The sequence below is a fragment of the Rhinatrema bivittatum genome, chromosome 2 (genome assembly GCF_901001135.1).
Source record: "Rhinatrema bivittatum chromosome 2, aRhiBiv1.1, whole genome shotgun sequence".
Classification (NCBI taxonomy): domain Eukaryota; kingdom Metazoa; phylum Chordata; class Amphibia; order Gymnophiona; family Rhinatrematidae; genus Rhinatrema; species Rhinatrema bivittatum.
This window is the reverse complement of record NC_042616.1, coordinates 446,752,696-446,775,199: the sequence shown is the minus strand read 5'-3', so window position 1 is coordinate 446,775,199 and position 22,504 is coordinate 446,752,696. Positions and strand designations below refer to the sequence as shown.

Sequence of the window (22,504 nt, the reverse complement as noted above, 5' to 3'; positions counted from 1 at the left end):
TATATGTGTATGGGTGTGAGAGCATGTGTGCGAGCAGTGAGTGTATGTGTGTGAACAAGTCAGTGAGTCAGCATTTGTGAGTGTCAGGGACCGTTTGTGAGTGAGCATATGAAAGAGTATAAGAATGAATATGTGTGTTAGAGTGTCTGTATATGAAAGAGAGAAGAAAGTTTGTGCAGGTCACCACCTCTGACTAATTCACAACAATCTCAGGGTGACTGGAATCAACAGTTCCTAGGTATAGAGAGCAGTATAATTTTTTTAAATCCTTTATTCTTTTTAATTATTGGATGGTATTTCATATGTTTGCTGTTTTAAAATATTTATAGGTATTAGGGAAATTTTAAAAACTTGTTCAGTTTTTGGTTATTGGATGCTCTATTCATCAGCTGTTCTGAAATATTTTTTTATTAGTATGGTTTTAGTATTATAATTTATATTTTATGTTTTTATTGTTCTATGTTTTATAAGGAATGGTGATGTTTTTCTTTTTTCATTGTTGTACTGCTTGTCTGTTGTGGTTTCCAGTTCAGTTTTGTCTGCATGTTTCTATTTATAGTTTATGACCTCCCTATTCTTTATTTGGTGAGGATCTGCCTAAGTTCTGCATATGTGACTGAGGTGAAGTATTCTGCTAGGGGGTACTTTCTGTGTAGTGATCTATATATTTATAAATGATCTAGAAAGGGGAATGACGAGCAAAATGATCAAATTTACAGATGACACAAAATCATTCAGGGTAGTTAAATCACAAGCGGATTGTGATAAATTGCAGGAGGACCTTGCAAGACTGGGTGACTGGGCATCCAAATGGCAAATACATTTCATGTGGACAAGTGCAAGGTAATGCATATAGGGAAAAATAACTCATGTTGTAATTACACAATTTTGGGTTTCATGTTAGGAGTTACCACTCAGGAAACAGATGTAGGTGTCATAGTGGACAATACAATGAAATTGTTGGCTCAATGTGCTGTGGTGGTCAAAAAAGCAAACAGTATGTTATGAATTATTAGGGAGGGAATGGTGAATAAAACAGATAATGTCATAATGCCTCTGTATCGTACCATTATGAGTCCACACCTTGAGTACTGTGTTCACTTCTGGTTGCCACATCTTAAAAAAGATATAATTGCACTGGAGAAAGTACAGAAAAGGGCTACCAAAATGATAAAGGGGGTGGAACTGCTCCCCTATCAGGAAAGGCTAAAGAGGTTAGGGTTGTTCAGCTTGGAGAAGAGATATGGCTAAGTGGGGGATACGATGAAAGTCTACAAAATCATGAAAGGACTAAAATGGGTAAATGTGAATCGGTTTTTTACTGTTTCAGATAATACAAGGTCTAGGGGGCATTCTGTGAAGTTAACTAATAGAATTTTCTCTGGTTTGCTTTAATTATGCTTTTTCACTCAATGCACAATTAAGCTCTGGAATTTGTTGCCAGAGGAAGTGATTAAGGCAGTTAGCATAGCTGGGTTTAAGTTTATAAAAGGTTTGGACAAGCTCCTGGAGGAGAAGTCCATAAAATGCTATTAGTCAACTTGACTTACGGAATAGCCACTGCTTATTACCAGCATTAGTAGCATGGGATCTATTTAATGTCTGGGTACTTGTATCCTGGATTGGCCACTGCTGGACCTAATGCTGGAATTGATGGACCCTTAGTCTGATCCAGTATGGCAACTTCTTATGTTCTTATGTTCCTGACTTCTTGTTCTTTCCTAGTAGGAGATGTATTGGTGTTTTAGGGCCTGATGTAATATTTGCAGTGTTGCTTTTCATGGGTAGGGTTGATACTGTTTGAGCTTAGGTAATTAGTGCTGCTTTGGTATGGGAGGTTTACTGTATTGTAATTTGTAATTCAGTTTATTCATAGCTTTCTGAGGGCCAAGCTCACACCTAAGGCACTTTATAATAGGTCTAATACCAAATGGGTTGCAAGTATCTTGTTTTTTTGCGGGATTTTTCCTGGAATATCTCTAGCACTCTATCTGCCTCTCCTCCAGAAACCCTGACCCTCACATACCCCCTTCCCCAGCATTTCAAATCACCAAGAGAGCTAGACTCCAAGTGGGATAACCCCCTGCCCTGTCTCTCTCTATGATTTGACCTGCACCATGCCTTGGTGGGGAGGCATTTTTCTTTCTTCACCTTAAGCATCAGATTGCCTTGAGCTGCCCCTGGCTGTGACCAGTTCACTGGCTCCTAATTAACTCCACGGATGCTGCTATTGCATATCCATCTATGTCTGAGATATATTGGTAAATTCCCATAATGTCTCTTTGCATTTGTTTTTACGGGTTTTAGTTACTATCAAGGCATTATGTTAATAAATTTATATTTTGATTGTTTTTGTCGTATACTGAATGTATACGATGATTTTATATTGTATTTTGTGACTTTCCTTGGGGTTTCTGAATGATTCGGTGTGGAATCAAGAATGACTAAATACAGTGGAGTCAGTGGATGTAAATATGTCAGCTGCTTATTTATCATGGACATTTTGAAAGCTCAACTGACTGGGAGTTCTCAAGGATGGATTTGGGAACCACTGTCTTAAGCAATCCAGAGGTAATGCTATATAAAGCCTGCAAAAGGGTGGCAGAGTAGCCTAATGGTTGGAGCTGTAGGCTGAGAAGCAAGGAGGCCAGGATTCAAATCCCACTGCCACTCCTTGTGACCTGGTGCAAGTTGCTTCACCCTTCATTGTCTCAGATACAAACTTGGGGCTAATTGCTAACTTTAGCCAGTCACATGCACAGAGTGACAGTTACCATCCAAGCAACTTGCTGGGCAGACTGGATGGACCATTCATTTGCTAAAGTTTGGGGTTTTTTTCTCATTGGCACGGAATGGGGAGTGGAGGGGAAGCCTTCGTAAATCGGGCCCTTAGATTATAAACCCTATGGCAACAGGGAACTACCTACAGCACCTGAATATAATTTGCTTTAAAGGGCTGACCAGCCATGAAATCAAAATTTAGTTAAATTAAATCCCTAATAATGAAAAATTAAGGTGGCCGTCAGTCAGTGAAGAGCTCGTTTTGTCTTCAGCATTGCTAATGCCTAGAATTTAAGGCCAAAACTCAGCAAGGTAAGCCTCTCCCTAAACCAATTTTTTCCTTTGAACCAGAGGTTGGCTGTCTCTGGGCCCACGGAGCCGATGTAATAGGTTGCGCTGAAGCTGCAGCAGGTTTGTGTGCGGATGTACACATGTTTATACGCGTGTCTTCCCTGTGTGCAGGAAAAAAGCATGTACAGACACGCTTACAGACCCGCAGTTTTTCCTGCGCCAATGCATGCTAACAGCATGCAAAGGAGGCGATTAGCTAATCATAAGCAATGCAGGGAGCCGCGCTAATGCTAGTGTGGATTTTTTAATGGGAGTTTTTTACTGCCATGGTCAGGGCACAAGTTAAGTGTCAACGCCAACTCAGGGGGCCTATGTCTGCATCCGAGCATCCTGAAAACCAACTTGCTGAGTGCCTATCTCGGTGTCCGAGTGGCCAGCTTAGCTAGGTGCTTTTCTGGGTGTCGGAATGGCCAGCTTAGGTAGGTGCTTCCCTAGGCGCTTTTCTCGACGTCTGAGCAGCCAGATTTGAGACCAGCTGAGCACCTAGCTTAGTGCCCGAGTGGCCAGGTACACGGCCAGAAGAGCGCCTGAGCAGCAAGATTAGCTAGGCGCCTGATCATGCAAATTTGCGAGCAACTAAGCGCCTAGCTCAGCGCCTAAATGGCAAAGTAAGCTAGGCGCCTTTCTGGGTGCCCGATTGTGTAGATTTTTCTGCCTCGAACAGAAGAGTACGAGCGGCCTGATAAACACCTGGCTGAACGCCTATCTCAACTTCAGAATAGTCAGCTTAGCAAAGCACTTTTCACGGCGTCTGAGGTAGGCGCTCCCCTGGGAGGACAGATACACGGCCAGAAGAGCAACAAGACTGTTGTGAATTATCACCAATGAAAATATTTGCCATGTTTTCTGCAGCACAGTTATTGGAAATATTAAAAATACTTTCCAGGGTCCCGTTCACTCTCTCACTCGCTTTTATGCGTGGATTATCGGCATGGGTTTTGAGCACGGATGTGGCCGCTTGTTACATAGGCCCTGTATCACACTTAGGTACGTGCATTTTTTCTGTAAGTGCGTGGATTTCTGCACACAAATCATTTGCATAATTTATTTTTTTTACATCCCATGGAAGTGGCAGCTTCAGCCATGCACAGTGATCAAAACCCGCGCACATAAAGAGCGCCTGTTTTGCCATGGGTGTTATTGCATCAGGCCCATAGAGTGCCACACTGATGAACGGTATAAAAGTCTTGAGTGATTGGATTGTTCTTGGTACCCTCTGTCAGTAGTGGTTTTGTTTATTTAATGTCTACCAGTTATCTGTAAATGTACAGCCCTCTGAGACCTCGAGGAAAGGATACAAAAAAAAAAAGATCCTTTTTTAAAAAATTTTTCTTTGTGGACCAAACCACTTTGGTTTTCTTTCTCCTCAGTTTGTATGGCCATTTAAAATGAGTCCTGCTTCCACACCTTGCTTCTTTTATCAGTTCCTTAAATATTCTTATCTTTCCTTCTTTCTTAGCAAGAAATAGATAGAGTTCATTTTATTTTATGTTTCGGTCTTACCTAATATTGTAAAATTAATGGAGAATATCATGACACAGGCTCTTTTCTCTGTAACTGGTAAATAGCCTAATCAGGGGCTCAGAAAAATGTAAGAACAATTGCAGCTGAACCTCATTTGTTCATGAAAAAGACAGGGATTTGGAGATATGTCAGTCATTCTGACTACATTGGTTCATCAGCTGTCAATCTGCAGGTCAGATCAGCCAGCTTCTCCTCCTCTCTTATATAAGATACCTTCCTGCATTCTGTTGCTGGATGATAATTGTTCTCAAAGCTTCCCCACCAGCAAAATACAGCTTTATTGGTTATTTCCCCTGCTTGATGCTGGGAAGCTGGAAGCAAAAAAAAAAGAGAGGATGTAAAGAGAGAGTATAAACTAAGGAAGGTTATTTGTTTAGATTTACTATATTGTCTCATAAAAATCTCTAGGTAATTTACAATAAAATCACATATAAAACACTAAACACAACAATAAAATACAAAAGTAATACAACATACTAATACAATGTAAACATAAAATAACCCCTACAGCATCTTGCAGTAAAAACTAATCTTGTTAATTCTCCATCATACCAAAAGCCTATAATCATTTCATCCCAGTAGCCCTGGCATAACATAGCTGGCCACTAAACATTATAAAACTTCACCAAAGACTGGTTCTTCCTAAAAGATAAATAAAATGATTCAAAAGAATGAAAAGGAATGAGATTACACAATCTTAGAGCAGAAATACTTAAGGTAGTTTTACATGTGATTCCTAATCTTGTCATAGGAGGAGGCAGAACATTCAAAAGAGCCTCCTAACAAAACAAAGGGTCCGAGATGGCAGGTAATGCTTTGGTGAAATATGGTAATAGATTAAGAAATGAGCAAGGTCCTTTGGGCCCATCTGATACAAATATTTTAATGCAATTGTTACAATCTTAAATCTAAGTCTCCAAAGTACCATGAGCCAACACAGCTCCTCTAATATTGGTGAAATATAGTCATAGGCTTTGCACCTGACAAAATAAAAACCGCAGATATGCACTGTCTCTATTGTATGGCTCTCAACCTACACAATAGAGAAAGTGCATGCAAATTTATCAATATTCATTGTGGATATCCTGATAACTAGGCACGCTGGACAAGTCCTGAGGCCAAGGCCATGGAATCAGTGGAGCCATCCACTCTCCAACCATTCCGGGTCAGGCCTTGAAGATCCAGTTACAGCAGAGGTTCTTGGAGGTGTTGACTACCTTCATTGAATGTCTCAATGCCCGCTTGGACTCTCATGCTGGTTCCATGGCTTCTACAACCCCACCACTCAGTTCACAGGCACCAGCTATTTCAGCCAGAGCTCTGCTCACCCTGCCCACTCCACCCCTTTTCAATGAGGACCTGAAGCTCTGCAGAGGCTTCATCATTCAATGATACATGCAGTTTGCTCTGCAGCCCTCCATCTTCCAGGATGACCTCACAAAGGTAACCTTTCGCAGACCTGCCCTAGAATTTCAACCTGGTGACAAAGTATGGTTGAACACTCACCATATTCGATTGAAGCTTCCCTCCCAGCGGTTTGATCCCAGGTATATCTGGCCTTTCCCAGTCACTCGACACATTGGCCCAGTGATCTACTAGCTCCTTCTGCCACCTACTCTGGGAGTACACATTTCCTTCCATGTCTCATTACTCAAGCCTCTAGTGCTCTCTTGGCCTTCTCATAAGGCTCCTGAACCTTCTCAAGTCATCTCGGAGACTGACACAATCTACCGAATTCAAGATGTTCTAGACGACCGGAGGAGAGGCCACCATGGGGAATACCTCCTCTCTTGGGAGGGGTATGGCCCCAAAGAAAATTCCTGGGAACCAGCTTGTAACATCTTGGATAAAGGGCTTCTTCAGTGGTTCCACCAAGCCCATCTGGGCAAACCCAGACCTCCAAGAGAGGGGTGTAAGGGGGGGGGTACTGTTGTGTGTCCTGGCAGTAGCAGGCCCATGACTGGCCCTTCCTCTTTGGCAGTGGTTCTTACGGCAGCTCCCCGGCCTCCTTTGGTCCCAGTCGGATCTCCCCAAGTGTGCCGAGGGGAGACGCTGCCACCACGTAGTTCTAGTCACTTTGCCTTAGGCGCACGCTCACCTTCCCCAACTTTACAGGGGCCACAGCAGGAAACCTTCCCACGGCTCCGGATGAAATCTCCAGGCCCTGCTACTTAAGGCAGGCCCCGTAATCTGATCTTTGCCTTGGCAACAGGTCTCCATGCGTCCTGTAGTTTGCTTAGTTGCTACTCCTTCGTGTTCCTGTTCCTGCTCCTGTGCTTGTTCTGTTCCAGTAGTCCTGTGTTTCTGTTCCAGTTCCCGAATTCCAGTTCCAATTTCCTGTTCCTGACCCTCGCTTGTTCCTGACCACGCTTTGGACGGATTTCTGGCTTTTACCCTCGCTTGTTCCTGACCATGCCTTGGATGGATTCTCTGGCTCTGACCCTTGCTTGCATCTGACCTTGTCTTCAGCCAACTGCCCTGACTTCAGCTTGTACATAACCTTGTCTTCAGCCAGCTGCCCTGTCTCCAGCTTGATCCTGACTTTGCCTCTAGCTGTCTCCTTGGACTTGGCCTTTCTTAGGCTCTTGCCTACTTACAAGCCCAGACTTAATCTGTTCCTGTTCTCTAGCCTGCTTCAGTCTGTCCGGGCTTCTGGATCCAGGCCCTGCATTGAACTCAGCTCCTTTGGGCCCGTTGTCTCTGTTGCTTCCTGGCTTCCTGTCTTGAATATCCTTCATAAGACCAACCACACGGAGGCCCGCCTAAGACCAGCCAGCCCCGGTACCCAAGGGCTCAACCTGCGGCGAACAAGGGCTGGTATTGGCGAAGCTCCAGTTGGCCTCTGCTTCCCGTTCTGCTCTGCCTCCTGACGGTGGGGACCTATGGGGGCTTCCCCACGGGTAGCATCAGCACCACCTTGGGCTAAGGGTCTACCTCCGCAACACAGAGAGCTTTCATTTTAAAATCTGGATGTATATGGCGCATTCTTTTTTAAAAACCTAGTTTGTCCAAAATATACTGTGTTTTCTGTTGCATATTAACTTCTGTTTTTGGATAATCCAACAAGGATATTCAAGACAGCAGGCTTGGATGTTGTATATCCCTACAAGCCACAATACCTTGTTACTTTCTTTGTGGTTATGCAAAGTGACATAAGGGAACAGGGAACAAAAGTGTAATTCACCTAAGATGAAATCTGAAACCTAAGGACAGCCTTAGGAACCAATGGATCATGGCACTTTCAACAGTTACTTATATGTGGAAATAGCCATCACTATTCAGCAGAAAATTCTAACTCTAAATGAAGGTCAAGTAAGGAGAGTTTTACTTGGCTGGCTTATTGACTTAATTCAAATTGTTGGCTGAAGCACCGATACTCAGATGGAGTGATTGCAAATGACTTTAACCCTTCTGGTTAAACTCTAGGGTTTGAAACCTAATAGAATAAACGGATAGGTTGAGCTAATTCTTGTCAAGCTCTAATTTTTGTAACATTTTATTTACTGAATACCTAAGAATCATATTCCTGTGGGATTTTCTCACATATTTGCAAGTGGATAACATGATTTTTTTTTTTCAAGAGCCAGGTAGGATTGTTTTCAGTTTAATTGCTATCTCACTTCCATCACCATTCAGTACAGGACATTATTCACTCTTCAATACAATATGAAAAAAGCAATTTGAGAAGATAAAGTTAGTGAAGTATTGAGATATATTTAATTTTTCCCCCAAGTACTGTACTGCAGAGCTCTAGTAGCCATAATGGTCCTGGGGAAAAGTAGAGCCTTTGTAGGTTGTCATATTGTTTAAACAGTCAACAAAAAAGATGTTGTAGTTCTTGGGCATTTAAGAACACACAAGCCTCTTCTTCATATATCTGATATCTAAAGAAGAGTCTGTGAGGTCTTAAAAGCTCATACACTAAAATATCTTTTTTTTTTTTGGTGCTTTAAAAGTTATTACAACTTACAGAGATGCTATGTTTTTTTTCCACCATACAGTATATGTGTATCACTCTTTATCTATAAAAATATATATACGGGCCGATGCAATAAATTATGCATAAAAAGTGCGCGTCCAAATTGGGTGCTCGCTGTTTTTAATGTGCGCACATTCGCCTCTCTTGGGCATTCGATGCAATAGGCAAATGAGCTGCTGTGCTAAAAAGGAAGCGCTAGGGATAAATTGTACGTCCATAGCGCATCCCTGGTATTGGGCGCCCAGGAGGCATGCGAGCATCCATTTTCCTAACCCAAAACGCAGCCAGGGGTTAGGAAAACAGATGCTCATAAATTGAGCGTTCGTTTTCCTAACCTGACCACCATCAACACTTTTTTGTTGTTTTTTTTTTTTTTCCTTTTTACTGCTTTCTGTGGTTCCTCTGACTTAATATCACCTCAAGACTTGACACCAGCTCCCAGGCCGGCATTAATTTTTGAAGGTTAAAATATGCACGGTTATTTTCTACATAAGGGGGTACTAGATAATAGTCTCATCAACATGGCATTTACATGTGATGAGTGCTATTAGAGACACACTGGTTTGGATGCACGTTTTGGACTCGCTGATCCCCTTATTGTATCAGGGGTTATGGATGCATATCCAAAACACGCGTCCAACCTTTGTGGTAGCCTGAGCGCACGATATTGCATCAGCCTGAAAAATAGAGAGAGAATATATTAGTAACTCATTAGATGAAGGGTGTATTATCAGTTATCTTGAATTTAGCGGTGGGATGGAGTGGTAGAGCTTCTCTAACTCAAATCCTAAAATCCCTTTCCTGCTAAATGAATAGTGGAAATAAATTCTGTATCTAATGAGAAATTCTGCATTTTGTTTGTGTCAATTACCAATCCAATTTTAAGTAAAACAATGTTAAAGCAATTAAATGTTGCTGTTTTGAATTATTTTGCTGTGATGAGAATTGTTGCAGTGTCTTGATGATGCAATCTAATGCTGTGAAAGCATCAGCTACATGACTGATCAGATTATCTGTTTGGTCATTGTGTTCCATTTTCCAGCAGTGCTTAATGTTCTGAGAACAAATTAAAGTAATTGTTCTTGGATTTTTATTTGATAGTTGGACTAACATAGATTTTATGTAATGGTTATAGAGAAGGAGATCAATATTAAAAAGCCATTTAAGCTATCAATCTAAATGGTAAACTATAGCTGGATAACTAGCTAAGGGGGTGTGTTCTGAGAAGGAGTGGCAGCCACAGATCTTGTCTGAAGATAGCTAGGTATATTCAGTGGCGTGACTGCAAAAATTGACACACACCCCCATTTTGTATTTCCTTTGTATTAATAAATTCAACAAATATCTTTGCTTTTCCTGATCACCCCAGCCCTGCCCTCCCCTCCTCCCCAGAGTGATCAACAGTAGATCGGGAGCCTCAGAAAAGACATAGCATACATTTACTAGTCTAGATACCATGAACCCAAAATAGCAGAATTTAATGTGAGTAAAAAATAAAAAAAAAAAAGAAAATAATGTGTTACTGCTGCTTTGAACAAGAAATATCTATCCAAAAGTAAAGCTCTGCATAATGATTTACTGCCTTCCATTCAGTATTGATCGTTTTTAATCATAGTCTTATTCACTTGTAAAGTATGCAAAAAGCAGATGTAAGTCTATTAATTTGCAGTCTGCCTTTCCCAGATTCACAAGTGCTTGTGTCTGACAGCAAATTCTTAGATGAGTCTGTCAATAGAAATGGACTTGGCATCATAAAGTAGTGAAATTCATGTTCACAAACACAGTAAGAAAATGTAACTATTACAAATACAGATTTAAACATCTGTAAACTGTTCTACTGCCACAATGAATTTGAAATGCAAAGTCTGACCCTTGGAAAGGAGCAGGGCATGAAAAATTTAGATAGAACAAAGAAATTTCATGGTGTACAGAGCTGCATTGTGCTTTTGCGATCAGCAGAAACTCAGTAGGGTGCATCTGTAGAGAGTATCCAAAAGTAGAGAACAGTCTGCTGTTGTTTGGAAAATATGAAAATTACTAGAAGGGACTCTACCATGAGTATTTTATTCTAAGACCTGCAATGTCTAACAGTTCTGTTTAATATCAATCAGCTTATTCTCTTTTATACCCCCATTTATAATTGGATTGCTGTTTTTAAAATACTTATGTAAATGTTATTTATTACTTTTGTTCAAGAAACCCCATTCATGTTTAACAATAGCATGTACTGAAAAGTGGATGTAAAGGAATGCATGTTAGACCCTCCTTAAAGGTCCAGGACCAGGGAATCCTGGTTGCAGAACATTTCCCCTGGGGAGAGGGTTAAGAAGGCAGGTGCCAGAAAGTATAGGAGCCCTGGGCGTGATGAGGAGAAAGTAGGAATTTTGCTTCCCTAGCCTATGCTGCTACTTAATCCAGGACTCCTTCGCACAAGCTCCTGCTCTGTGCAAGGCTCAGAGCTAGTCGGAAAAAAATTTGACTTATGTGTCCAAACTGCTGATTTTCTATTTCCAGCACTACTGAGGTAAATCGGCTGTATTTAATAGGCTGTATTTTCTTAATTTTTTATTGTAATAAATTAAAAAAAAAACTGCAAAAAGATAGCCAGAGTCCAGAATGATTCTGTCCTCTGACAAGCCAAAGACTATTCACAGTTCGGGGATTTCTGCACTAAGGAGCTGTACAGGCAGAGACCCACAACAAGAAAACAGAAGAAAGGAGAGAAATCATGTTTTTTCCTGACTAGCTCTGAGCCTTGCATAGAGCAGGAAGTTTTGCTAAGGAATCCTGGCCTAAGTAGTAGCATAGGCCAGGGAAGAATACAGGAAAAAAAAAAAAAAAAAGAGACATTTTTTTCTGGGGCTTAGCTGCTGCTGCAGCTGTGTGGTAAAATACAGCAGGCCAAGGGGAGTAGCCGTACTTGGATAGACAGGGAAAAAAAGTCAGTCAGAGCCAGACAGGCTAGGATTTGGTTTTTTTTTAATAAAGTATGGAACTGCAACTGTAGTGCCAAGGCATATTAACTAATATGAGTGATTAGTAAGACCCTTGCTGAAAGGCATCAGCAGCTCCCAAGAGTGGCTCAAATCTTACATGGACAGTATAACCAGCTAGCTCAAGCGATACAATACAGATGGGGGGAGCTAGCTATTTGGATGTTAAAACTTCCATCCTGGACAGGGCGGGTTGCACTTATCAAAACACTGGCAACAGTTCCAGTATGGTATCCTATAGCCAGAGGGAAACCCATGGAGACTTTTCATCGTTTAAAGTGTGCTGGATGGAAGTGGCTGAAAACAAGCCTTGAAGTAGCCAACGAGGTAATCTTAGAGCAGTTTCTAGACAGGCTGGACTGGCCCATGAGGAACTGGATGTATCAACACCCAGGGCTTACTCTGGAGAAAGCAATGGAAGTGGTAGATTCCTTCCATCAGGTCCAGTTGATGCTAGAAAGGCAACCAACACAGGTCTCCAGTGCAGCAGTAAGTGTAGGATCCTCAGAGCAGGACAGCTTTAGTTCTATACTCTGGTCAAAGACCCTAGGCCCGCCAGCTTCTTTTAATTGTGAGAAAAGATGTCATTTGGCCAAAGGCTGTCAATATGAAGGAAGCAAATTTAGGGACATCAACCTGGTGACCCAGGCAGCACTAAAGGTTGAGGTCAACACTGGCAAGGGAAAAGTTCTAGAACGCAGATGACCATCGAGTCAGAAAAAAAAAGGAGTCCCTGCAAAACTGCAAAAGGATAGCAGGAGTTCAGACTAAATTTGTATGCTGACTAGCAAACAACCACTCACAGTTTCACAATGGGATCAAGTAGAAATTTGTTAAAATACTTGAGTCCTGATTAACAAAAAGGATTCTTTTCCCAAAGGCCTAGAATGAAGGTAAATCAATACTCTGAATACAAACAGATTCACAATACCATATAAGTGTGTCACATGACCATGCTTGACATTGACTGAAGTGAAATTTCCAGGATTTTAGACTAAATCTCTTTACTGTGCATATGAGGTTCTGCCTGCATTTCAGGGATCCCACAGCTGCTTTCAGTTTCTGATTTTCTGGTGATCCAGTTGGATGATTTCTGGTGATCCAGTTGGATGTGCCTAATTAATTAATTTGCTCTCTTTTACACTACTCAGATAGTTACTCTTCCTATTTATCATATAGCTTTTGTTCTATGTAAAGGCTCATGCCTAAATAGTTCCAAGTTACTTGTAAACTGATACGATGTGCAAACGGATGTCGGTATATAAAAAAAAATCTAAATAAATAAATAAATAAATGTGCTCCGGAAGACTTTGCAGGTTTATTTCTTCATTGTTTACAAAAATTTCTTCCTAGCCTTTGCCACAGATTTTACCCCCTTAGCTCCCTAATTATATTGTTCCTGGCCCTTTCCAAGTTTTATTTCTTCGCCGAACTTATGCTAAATTGACACACCACTACCCTCCCTCCATGCTTTCTTTGCCGGTTAAAAAAACCTAGCTTCAAGAAGCTGTCCTCAAAGTCTCAACATATGGCCCTGGAAGCTGACCATAGTCATGTAGGTGGCCAGGATCTGTCAAAGAAGCTCTCAATACCTTGTTCTGAGTGTAAGGAACCCTTAGTTTCCTTACCAGAAGGAATGTACTAATTTGCTGGGAAGGTTCAGAGAGATTAGTGAGTAGAGGTTGGGGTTTTGAATCCCCCATATGGAAGCACCACCATCTTAGGTTGTGGATGTCTTTTGTGCATTTTAGTTAGATTTTAGTTCTGTACTTCATTTTGGATTTACTTATGGATTCTAAGTTATTTTTTTGCCTGAGTTGCCCTCTTGTGGGTCAGCCTTTTTGTCCAATCTTTTATTTTTTTAATTGCTTTACTCTTGTTGAAACATTTTTGGAAACTCTTTAGTGAAGGCCCTAATACCCCTTGTCAGAGGACTTTGGGGAGGCCTGGTGTAGGGGAAGATCCACTGCTCTGTATCCCACCTCCAGCAGATGGAGGAGTTGGTGACCAAAAACAGAGGAGTTCCAATTTTGTGTTCTTTATTACATCACTATTTGTGTTTATGGGAGAGGGAAGTTTTTCTATTCTTCTCTTGCTGGTTTTGTCCCTTTTGAGTAAGATTTTTATTTTGTTGTTTTCTGTACTGAGTGCCCATGGCACCATAGCTCCAGTTTTGGATCATCACAAAGAAGAAGGGTCTTTCCCCTGGAAAGGGCCTGAGAAGTAGCTTTTCCATTGCAGAAGAATGGCTTCAAATCCATTGCAAGATAGAAGGAGTTAAGGTATCATTCAGAAGTATTTTCACTACTTACTCAAGTGGCCTACATGTTGGGAGGAGAGTGCTCCTTTGGTACTGTCAGAAGCAGATTTAGGAGAATGGAGAAGACATTCAGAAGAGGGGGTGGACATTGGGACTTCTTTATCCTACTGCTAGATCAGTCATCACTCTTGGGAATCTTCCCCTTCTGCTTCCAGTGGAGACAGAGACCACACCTCCTCAGACTTATGTGTGACGTCAGATCCTCTGTAAGAGAGATGTGTCTGGATGCAGCCTCCAGTAGTTCTCTGTCTCCAGCAGAGGTGGATCAATGGAACATCTCCCTACCTAGCCTTCTGCCTGGTACCTGGAACTGCAGACCTGCCTGCTTGTTGAAAAAAATATTTGTGGGATCCTACTCATCGAGTGCCTCAGGCAGTGTTCCCAGTTCCTGAGGGGTTTTTGGTGTGGTGACTCTTGAAGGGGGTTCCCTCCTCCCTGAGGAGAGACCAGGAACCAGTGGTGGTCCTTCCCTCTCCTTCCCCTCCCAGGAAAGAGAGAGAGAGGCTCCTGCATAGGAGTAAGTTGAATGCCAGCAACACCAGGAACAGGCCATGTTGACAGCACCTTCTGAGCAGGCAAAGGGGAGTGTCTGAAGTGGCCGCATTGAGGAACATCGTAAGCAGGAACATGCGAATGTATGCATACACATGCGGTAAGTAAAAAAGAAGAGTATTTGTATGTCGTACGCAAGCATGCTGAGGAATAGAAGGTGCCCAGAATGCAGGACTAGGATCCCCACGGTGGCTGTGTCTCTCTGTCCCATCTGTGACACAAATCTGGGGAAGCAGAATCCTATAATACAGCACACACCCCCCCCCACCCAAGGAGCAGATGGAAACAGCCAACTCCCAGGATGGAGAGATTGTGAAAACTTTGGATCAAAAGGGATTACAGCCAGCTAGCCTACCTAGAGATCTTGTAGGCCCAAGACTAGCCTTAAGAGCTTTCCCTGGGGCAAGGCAGCTTGTCAAAGTGGAAGGGGAGACTCCGGGACCCTCCCAAGGTGTTTTTTCCATGGAATTTATCCTTTTGATGTACCAGGCCTTCCAAGCCATACAGGCTAGTCAGGAACCTGCAAGCTGTTCAGCTTCATGGAGGGGACCCCCTCAGAAGAGGTTCAAAGCAGCTCCTAGGTCCTTAGGCCTATCTAAATCTCCTATTTAGGAGCCTAAAGGTGATTCCCTGGATCTGTCAGATTCAGCTCACTCAGGCATGGAATAGTTGCACTCTGAGAAGAAAAAAGAGGCATCAGTTGTTAACCTATTCCGAAAGGAGGAGTTACCCTCTTTGATCTCCAATGCTCTGGTGGAGCTGAAGATCTCCAATGCTAGGGATGAGAGGTAGTTCAAAGGGGACCCCATTCTTCAAGGTCTGCGTAAACCATCCAAAGCATTTCTTTGCACCCTGATCTGAAAGAAAAGGAAATGGCCGAATGGCAAAAAACCCCAGGGATTCTTAAAAGGGACCAAAGCCCTAGGGAAGCTATATTCTATCACAAGAGACAAAGTAGTCTCTCTTGAAAATGCCTAGGATAGATGTCTCGGTATCGGCTATAGTTTGTAAAACCACTATCTCAATGGAAGGTGGAACAGCCCTAAAGGACCATCAGGATAGAAAGATTGAGTCAATCCTAAAGCAGGATTTTTCCTCAAACGTAATGGCCCTACAGGCCTCCATATGTGGAGAATATGTGGCCCACACAGTATTAAGATGGGTGCAGAAGTTGCCCGAATCTACTGATATGGCTCATATAGATTCTGGGGTAGCCTTTTTGGCAGATGCACTTAGGATGTCTACCTGAGCAGCTAAATCTTGTCTAGGAAAATTGCCTTTTAATGGGAGCCTGTTATTTGGAGAGGAAATGGAGAAACTCATGAAGAGTCTAGGAGATACCAAGCCTCAGAGACAGACCATGAGACAACCTTAGAAACCTGAGATGTCAAAGGCTCAGGGATTATCAGAGATACAGGCCCAGTAACCTTGGACCTTAGTGACCTCTAAAGACCAGATCTCAGCTCTTTTGAGGAGTCAAGAGGCCAAGTAACGATTTTCTTGGGACAGCAGGTACCAGCCTCCCGTCCCAATGACAATCAAGGGCTGCCTGGGCAGATAACTTCAGTAGGTGGTCGACTACATAGGTTTTACTCAGAGTGGACCCATATGATCTCAGACCAATGTGGTTATTCCAGAGGGTTATGCCCCCAAACTAATGAAACCAGTTCTTCAAATCTTTATAATTTCCCCATGCTCATCAGCAAAAAGAGAAGCAATAAAGACCACCTTGAACAAACTGCGGGTCTTACGAGCAGTGGTGCCAGCACCTGTACAAGAGCAGGGTACAGGAATGTATTCCTTATACCTCATCATCCCTAAAAAGGATTGCTCCTTTCGTTTAGTACTAGACCTCAAGGGCATCAACAGATGCCTCAAAATTCCACATTTTCACATGGAATCATTTTTCTCAGTGATGGCCTCGGTGAGGAAAAGAGAATTTCTCGCCTCCTTCAATCTAACAGAAGTATATTTCCACATCTCTATATGGGACACTTACCAGAGGCTACTGTGTTTCTGTATTCTGGAGTAATATTTCCAGTTCCAAGCTCTTCCCTTTGGAATTGTTACAGCTCCCAGAACCTTCACCAAAGTTATGGTGGTAGTGGTGGCGACGCTACGCAAACAAGGGGTACTAGTCCATCCATACATGGATGATTGGCTAATCTGAGCCATATCATTCCAGGAGAGCGATCAGGCCATATGAACAGTTTTGCACCTAATGCAGCAGTTAGGCTGAGTGGTAAATTTTGCAAAGAGCTACCTCTCATCTACCCAGTTCGTAGAGTTTCTAGGAACACAGTTCAATGCGAGAGAGGAAAGGGTTTACTTAACCTAAAAGAGAGTTGAAAACTAATCTCCCATGCTCAGGACCTCAAAAGGCAGTAATACCTCAAAATCTGGAATTATCTACACCTATTAGGCCTGATGGCAGTTTCAATATATCTTGTTCCCTGGGCCAGGGCACACATGTACCCGTTGCAGGAGGCACACCTGTCCAAATGGTCTCCCACGTCGATGGATCACGAGCAGTGGTTACCCTTACAACCTTTAATAAAAAACAGCTTGAGGTGGTAGACAGATCATCCAACCTACTAAAAGAGATGAGTCTGGATCCACCACTTTGAGTGGTCATCACTACAGATGTCAGCAACTTCAGGTGGGGGGCCCACTGTTTGGGGCAGACAGCTCAGGGACAGTGGAAAGAACAGGAAAGAGCCTGGTCAGCAAACAGGCTAGAATTAAGGGCCATCAGGCTAGCTGGGATACTCTCAGAAAATGTAACAGCGGTGGCTTACATGAACCGCAAAAGAGGAACTCACAACCGGATTCTAGCCCAGGAGGCAGCAGAGATCTGCAATTGTGCGGAATGAAATTTGAGCCTTCTGTCAGCAGCCCATATAAAAGGAACAAACAACATGCAGGCAGACTTCTTGAGCAGGAACAAGCTAGACCCAGGAGAATGGGAACTCATTCAGGAGGCATTCCTAAAAATCACCACCAAATAGGGATTCGCAACCATGGATCTAATGGCAACTCAAGACAAAACAAAAGCAAGAAGGTTCTTTAGCCGAAAGAGGGAGCCCGGCTCTTGCAGCATAGATGCACTGATCAGCCTCTGGCCTGTGGAAGATCTCCTGTATGCATTTCCCCCCTTGGCCCCTGATCAGGAGAACCTTAAAGAAGATAGAATAACACCCAACTCTGACAATCCTGATTGTACCAGACTGGCAAAGGAAACCATAGTATGGAGACCTTGAAAGATTACTGGTAGACACACCCCTAGGCCTCCTGTTAGAATAGGGCCTGTTACATCAAGGCTGGTAGCAATAGAAAACCCAGCTCTATTCTGTCTTAGGGCATGGCCTTTGAAAGGGCACATTTAAGCTGTAAAGGTTTCTCACCAGTAGTAATATCCACTATGCTAAGGGCCTGAAAGACCTCCACATCACTGGCATATATCCAAATATGACACCTATTTGAAAGCTTCTGTTTCCAAGGGGGTTTTTCACCCTGGAAGATGGACATAGCTCAAATCCTGGACTTCTTTCAGCAAGGCCGGGAAGTATATTACCTGGATGTCAGACGGACATGACTAAGGTACTTGAAAGACACATAACAAAACCTTTATTTCTGGGGTTTCCAGCAATTAGAGATGAACAGTGTTAAAATTCACTGATTAAATCAGGAGTTCACAGACTCCTACAGCATTGATTTACAGTAACATCAACAATCAAAAAATTTTCTCTATGAAGCAGCTGAGATCTTAATACTCACATCTCCACAAAGAATCCTTCTGAATAAGCCACCTCCTTTGCAAAATTGTCCACAAGGCTATTGAGGCCCGAATTCCTTCTTGGTTGCCAGTAGACACCAACCAAAAGCCCCGTAATTGGTCTACTCAGTTCAGCATGGCTTTGGCCTTGCTGAACTGAGTAGACCAGCTGCCCTCCAAAGACCTGTGAAAGCTCCCCTCTCCAGAAAGGAACCAAAGCCAAGTACAGGAGAGAAAAGCTGCATAAAGACCCTTTCCCACTCTGAGCACCATCTTATAATGACCCAATAGAGACTCCCCCTAAAGGTTCTCCCTCAGATCATTTCCTTAACGGAATATACTAAAACCCCTTAATAAACCCTCGTCAGTGTGACTCATCACAAGTAGAGTTTAAGTGACATCCCTGAACATTTTCTTCCAGGAACAAATTTCTAGTGACCAGGACCTGTTCTAAGGGCCCTATCATGCAGCCACTTTGCAATAAGACTGGTCAGGTGATGTGGTTCTTTTTTTTCAGTCTAGTATACAGAGGTGCGCTCTCTCAGATCTTATGTTCATTACACCAGTTTTAAAGGATTTACACTGGTTACCAGTTGAAAGTAGGATCACTTATAAAGCATTATATATTATCCATAAAATTTTATATAGTGACATGTCTGCTTGGTTAAACTCCACATTAAAACTACATATCCCTCAACGCAATCTGAGGTCGATAAATAAAGCATTTTTGACAATTCCTACAGTCAGGTCTGCACATTTAAGCGAAGTCAGAGCATGAGCTATCTCGATCGCTGGGCCGACTCTTTGGAACAAATTGCCCTCAGAAATACGGTTGCAAGAAAATTTGAAGAGGTTTAAGAAAGATCTTAAAACATGGCTTTTTAGACAAGCTTTTGAAATGGACAGTGATGTTTAATCTGGGTTTTTGGTATGAGTATGTTCGTGTTCTTAATCTGTTCTTATCTTTTAATATTAATTTAGTTCCTATTTTAATTTGATCTTAATTTGATATTGTATTTTTTCATTTTATTCCTTTTATCATGTTCTTATAATATGAGCTTTGTAAACCGTAGAGATAGAACTTGTTCTGTGCAATGGTATATAAAAACTGTATAAATAAATATAAATAAATAAATGTTCATGTTTAATTATTGTACAGTCAGAAAATTAATAACACTGTATTGGTCATTATATAAGCGTGCCCAGAAAGTCTGTAAAAGGGAAATCATACCTAGGATAGAAATGCATCATTTGTTTGCTGTTGTGTAGCTACCACCAAATCAGAACCGTTTTATATGGGGAAGAGGTTGGTTTTGCCCCAGCATGTACAAAAGCGGATATGGCAGCAGGGTCCGTGTCTGTAGATATTCGCCTGCTTTGGTGTTGACAGAATAGATACATTCGTGGAAGAATAAGTGACAAGAAGTTCCACGTAGAACTACTGAAGCTTATCTTCCAATATACATGCACATGCATGCAACCACACCTATATGTGAATCCCCTCACACTCCCCCCCAAAAAATCCCAGCCAGGATTCTCTTGGACTCCCTGACATGTGCTGAAGATTTTATCTGGATAGTACAACAAACACAAAAGTTATTGCTGGTGAGAAAACACACGGACACACAGACAGACTTGGTGATCTCACCACCCTACTTTACTTCTTATTAGGCTAACAAGGATCTTCCGTCCAACCTTTGAAGCAACCAAAACTTGATTATAAAATGATGCTTGCAAGAAGAAAGTGACATTGATATTTCTTTAGTGGTTGGGTCTCCAAAAATATGTTTTGCCTACACAACGGACCTAACTTATCAGGTAGTATTTTTGGGGAAAAGACCTTGGAAAATCCTGCACCCTTTTCCACTTGAAAACAGAAGCAGTATAACAATAAGAACTGAAAGTCCAAGGAAATATCAGCCAAAAGGCAAGGAGAGCATTACACAGATTAGGAATACATAAAGAAAACTGAATTAGGCATAAGAATCAAGAGGAGATGAGTCAGAGGACTGTAAGGTTCAGATCCTGGGATCTGTGGATAGAGGCATAGACTGCAGCACAGCAACATACAAACTTAACAACTGCTCAGCCTATCATGATAAACAAAACAGACAAGTTTATCTGTTGCTGGCATGTCCTGTACATTCAATAAAGAGAACCTCTATGATTACAGTAACCACAACTTAAATGTAATACTATAAAACTGCAACAGCATGTTATTAATAAGCAAAACACATCCTTCCCTGAGGTGTTGTACAGTACTTTCCTTCATGAGTTGGAGAATTTGCTCCAGTTACTCATGTCTTCACTTTACTGCACTCATGATTGATTACCAGAGCTCACAAAAAGAAATCCGGGATGCTCCAGGGAGTGATGTATTCTTTCCACCGCCAGTAACGAATTGTGTGATACTTTCATTGTATTAATAAGTATAACAATCTGTACTCTAGCTTTAGCCTACTATGGGGAGAAAGGGAGGGCTCTTTCTCCGTTTTCCTTAGTTGTTTACAGTCACTTTGGCATGATAAAGAGGTTATATATTGTATTATAATAGGATCACTATTAGCTGGTTTGAAACAAGTTAAAAAGATGTAACTGAAATTACTAATGAACAAAACAGAGAGGGGTTGTTGGTTTTTTTGACACTAATATTGTCCAAATGAATAATGGACAAGCCATATAAGTTTCTTAAAAAATGTTTTAATAAAGTGACAAATAATCACAGTCTATAGAGGGGCAACACCGCTTTAAAAGTAATTTGTCAGTGTTACGATTGGCCAGTCACAGAGCCTTCCTGCTGCACTCACCCCAGGAGCTGCCAGCACCTCCGATGCCACTTGTGTGGCAGGGACACCACCGCCACACTGCTTCTGGGTCTGCTAGGCGAGCGTACATGGCACACACTAGGATTTAGAGGGTCTGCGCTGGAGATGCCGGGAGATGACATCAGAGTCTGCTGGGGATTTAAACCCCAGCTGCATTCCTAGCTGGTGCCTCAGCAACAGATCCTCCTACCTTAGTACTGTGTGTTGCTCTTGTTCCTGCTCATCTCATCCAGCCTTGCCATCTCTGCCTGCCTTGTCTCTCTAGCCTGCCCAGCCTCGTCTCTCTAGCCTGCCCAGCCTCGTCTCTCTAGCATGCCCAGCCTTGTCTCTCTAGCCTTCCCAGCCTTGACTCTCCAGCCTGCCCAGCCTCGTCTCTCTCTAGCCTGCCCAGCCTCGTCTCTCTAGCATGCCCAGCCTTGTCTCTCTAGCCTTCCCAGCCTTGACTCTCCAGCCTGCTCTGCCTTGTCTCTCTCTAGCCTGCCCAGCCTTGTCTCTCTAGCCTTCCCAGCCTTGACTCTCCAGCCTGCCCAGCCTCGTCTCTCTCTAGCCTGCCCAGCCTTGTCTCTCTAGCATGCCCAGCCTTGTCTCTCTAGCCTACCCAGCCTTGACTCTCCAGCCTGCTCTGCCTTGTCGTATCAAGCTCCACCTGCCTCCCAGCCCATCTTGATGTGTCAGTCTGTCTTGCCTCATCCTTGCCTTCTCTGCAGACTGACTCCTGGATTTGACTTTTGTCTGGTTACTGACTACTCTCACTTACCTCCTGCAACTGACCCTTTGCCTGGACACTAACTATTCTTGCTTGCTGCCTGCCTCTGACCCTTACCTGGCCCTAGACCTTCCATCACACCCTAACAGACTCTCACCCAAGTCCTGCTGGCCCCCGGAACCCAATGACTCAGCCTGCAGGGAAGGAAGCTGATAAAGTTCTAGACGAGACTTGTCACAGGATACCACTTCCAGTTGTTGATGTGGACCTGCGGAGTTCACTCCTAGGCTGCGCCAACCACACCATAGCAGCAAGGGTCCACTCCCGTTACACTCAGAAGTACAGAAAAGTAAATATTACTACTAAGTCATAGTCCGAAACCATTAAGCCAGTCAGAACCCATTCAGACTCAATCACATCAAGAAAGAAAATCTTGCTCAAGATTCCAAGTATCCTAGAAATACCTAATGTGCATCTATTTTTGACTCCTAAACAAAGTCTCTCTCAAAGAAGACTGCAGATTAGAGTATTATGGTGGGAGAAAATACCTGAAGTTAGGACATGAGTTTTTGCTCTCCCAGGAACTGTCTGCATTTTTTTTTATTTATAAGATTTTAACCTTTTACCTTTCTTTTTCTGTACTGTGTCCCTTGTTCAACTTGTCATATGTGCCTTCTCTGCTGCTCTTCATGCTCAAT

The 22,504-nt window shown here is 42.6% G+C and overlaps 1 protein-coding gene across 2 annotated transcripts in view; it reads left to right on the top strand.

Annotated features, from left to right (window-relative positions):
• Nucleotides 1-22,504, top strand: part of FBXL7 (F-box and leucine rich repeat protein 7) — a 623,746-nt gene that overhangs the window by 372,710 nt on the left and 228,532 nt on the right. The window lies entirely within an intron of this gene.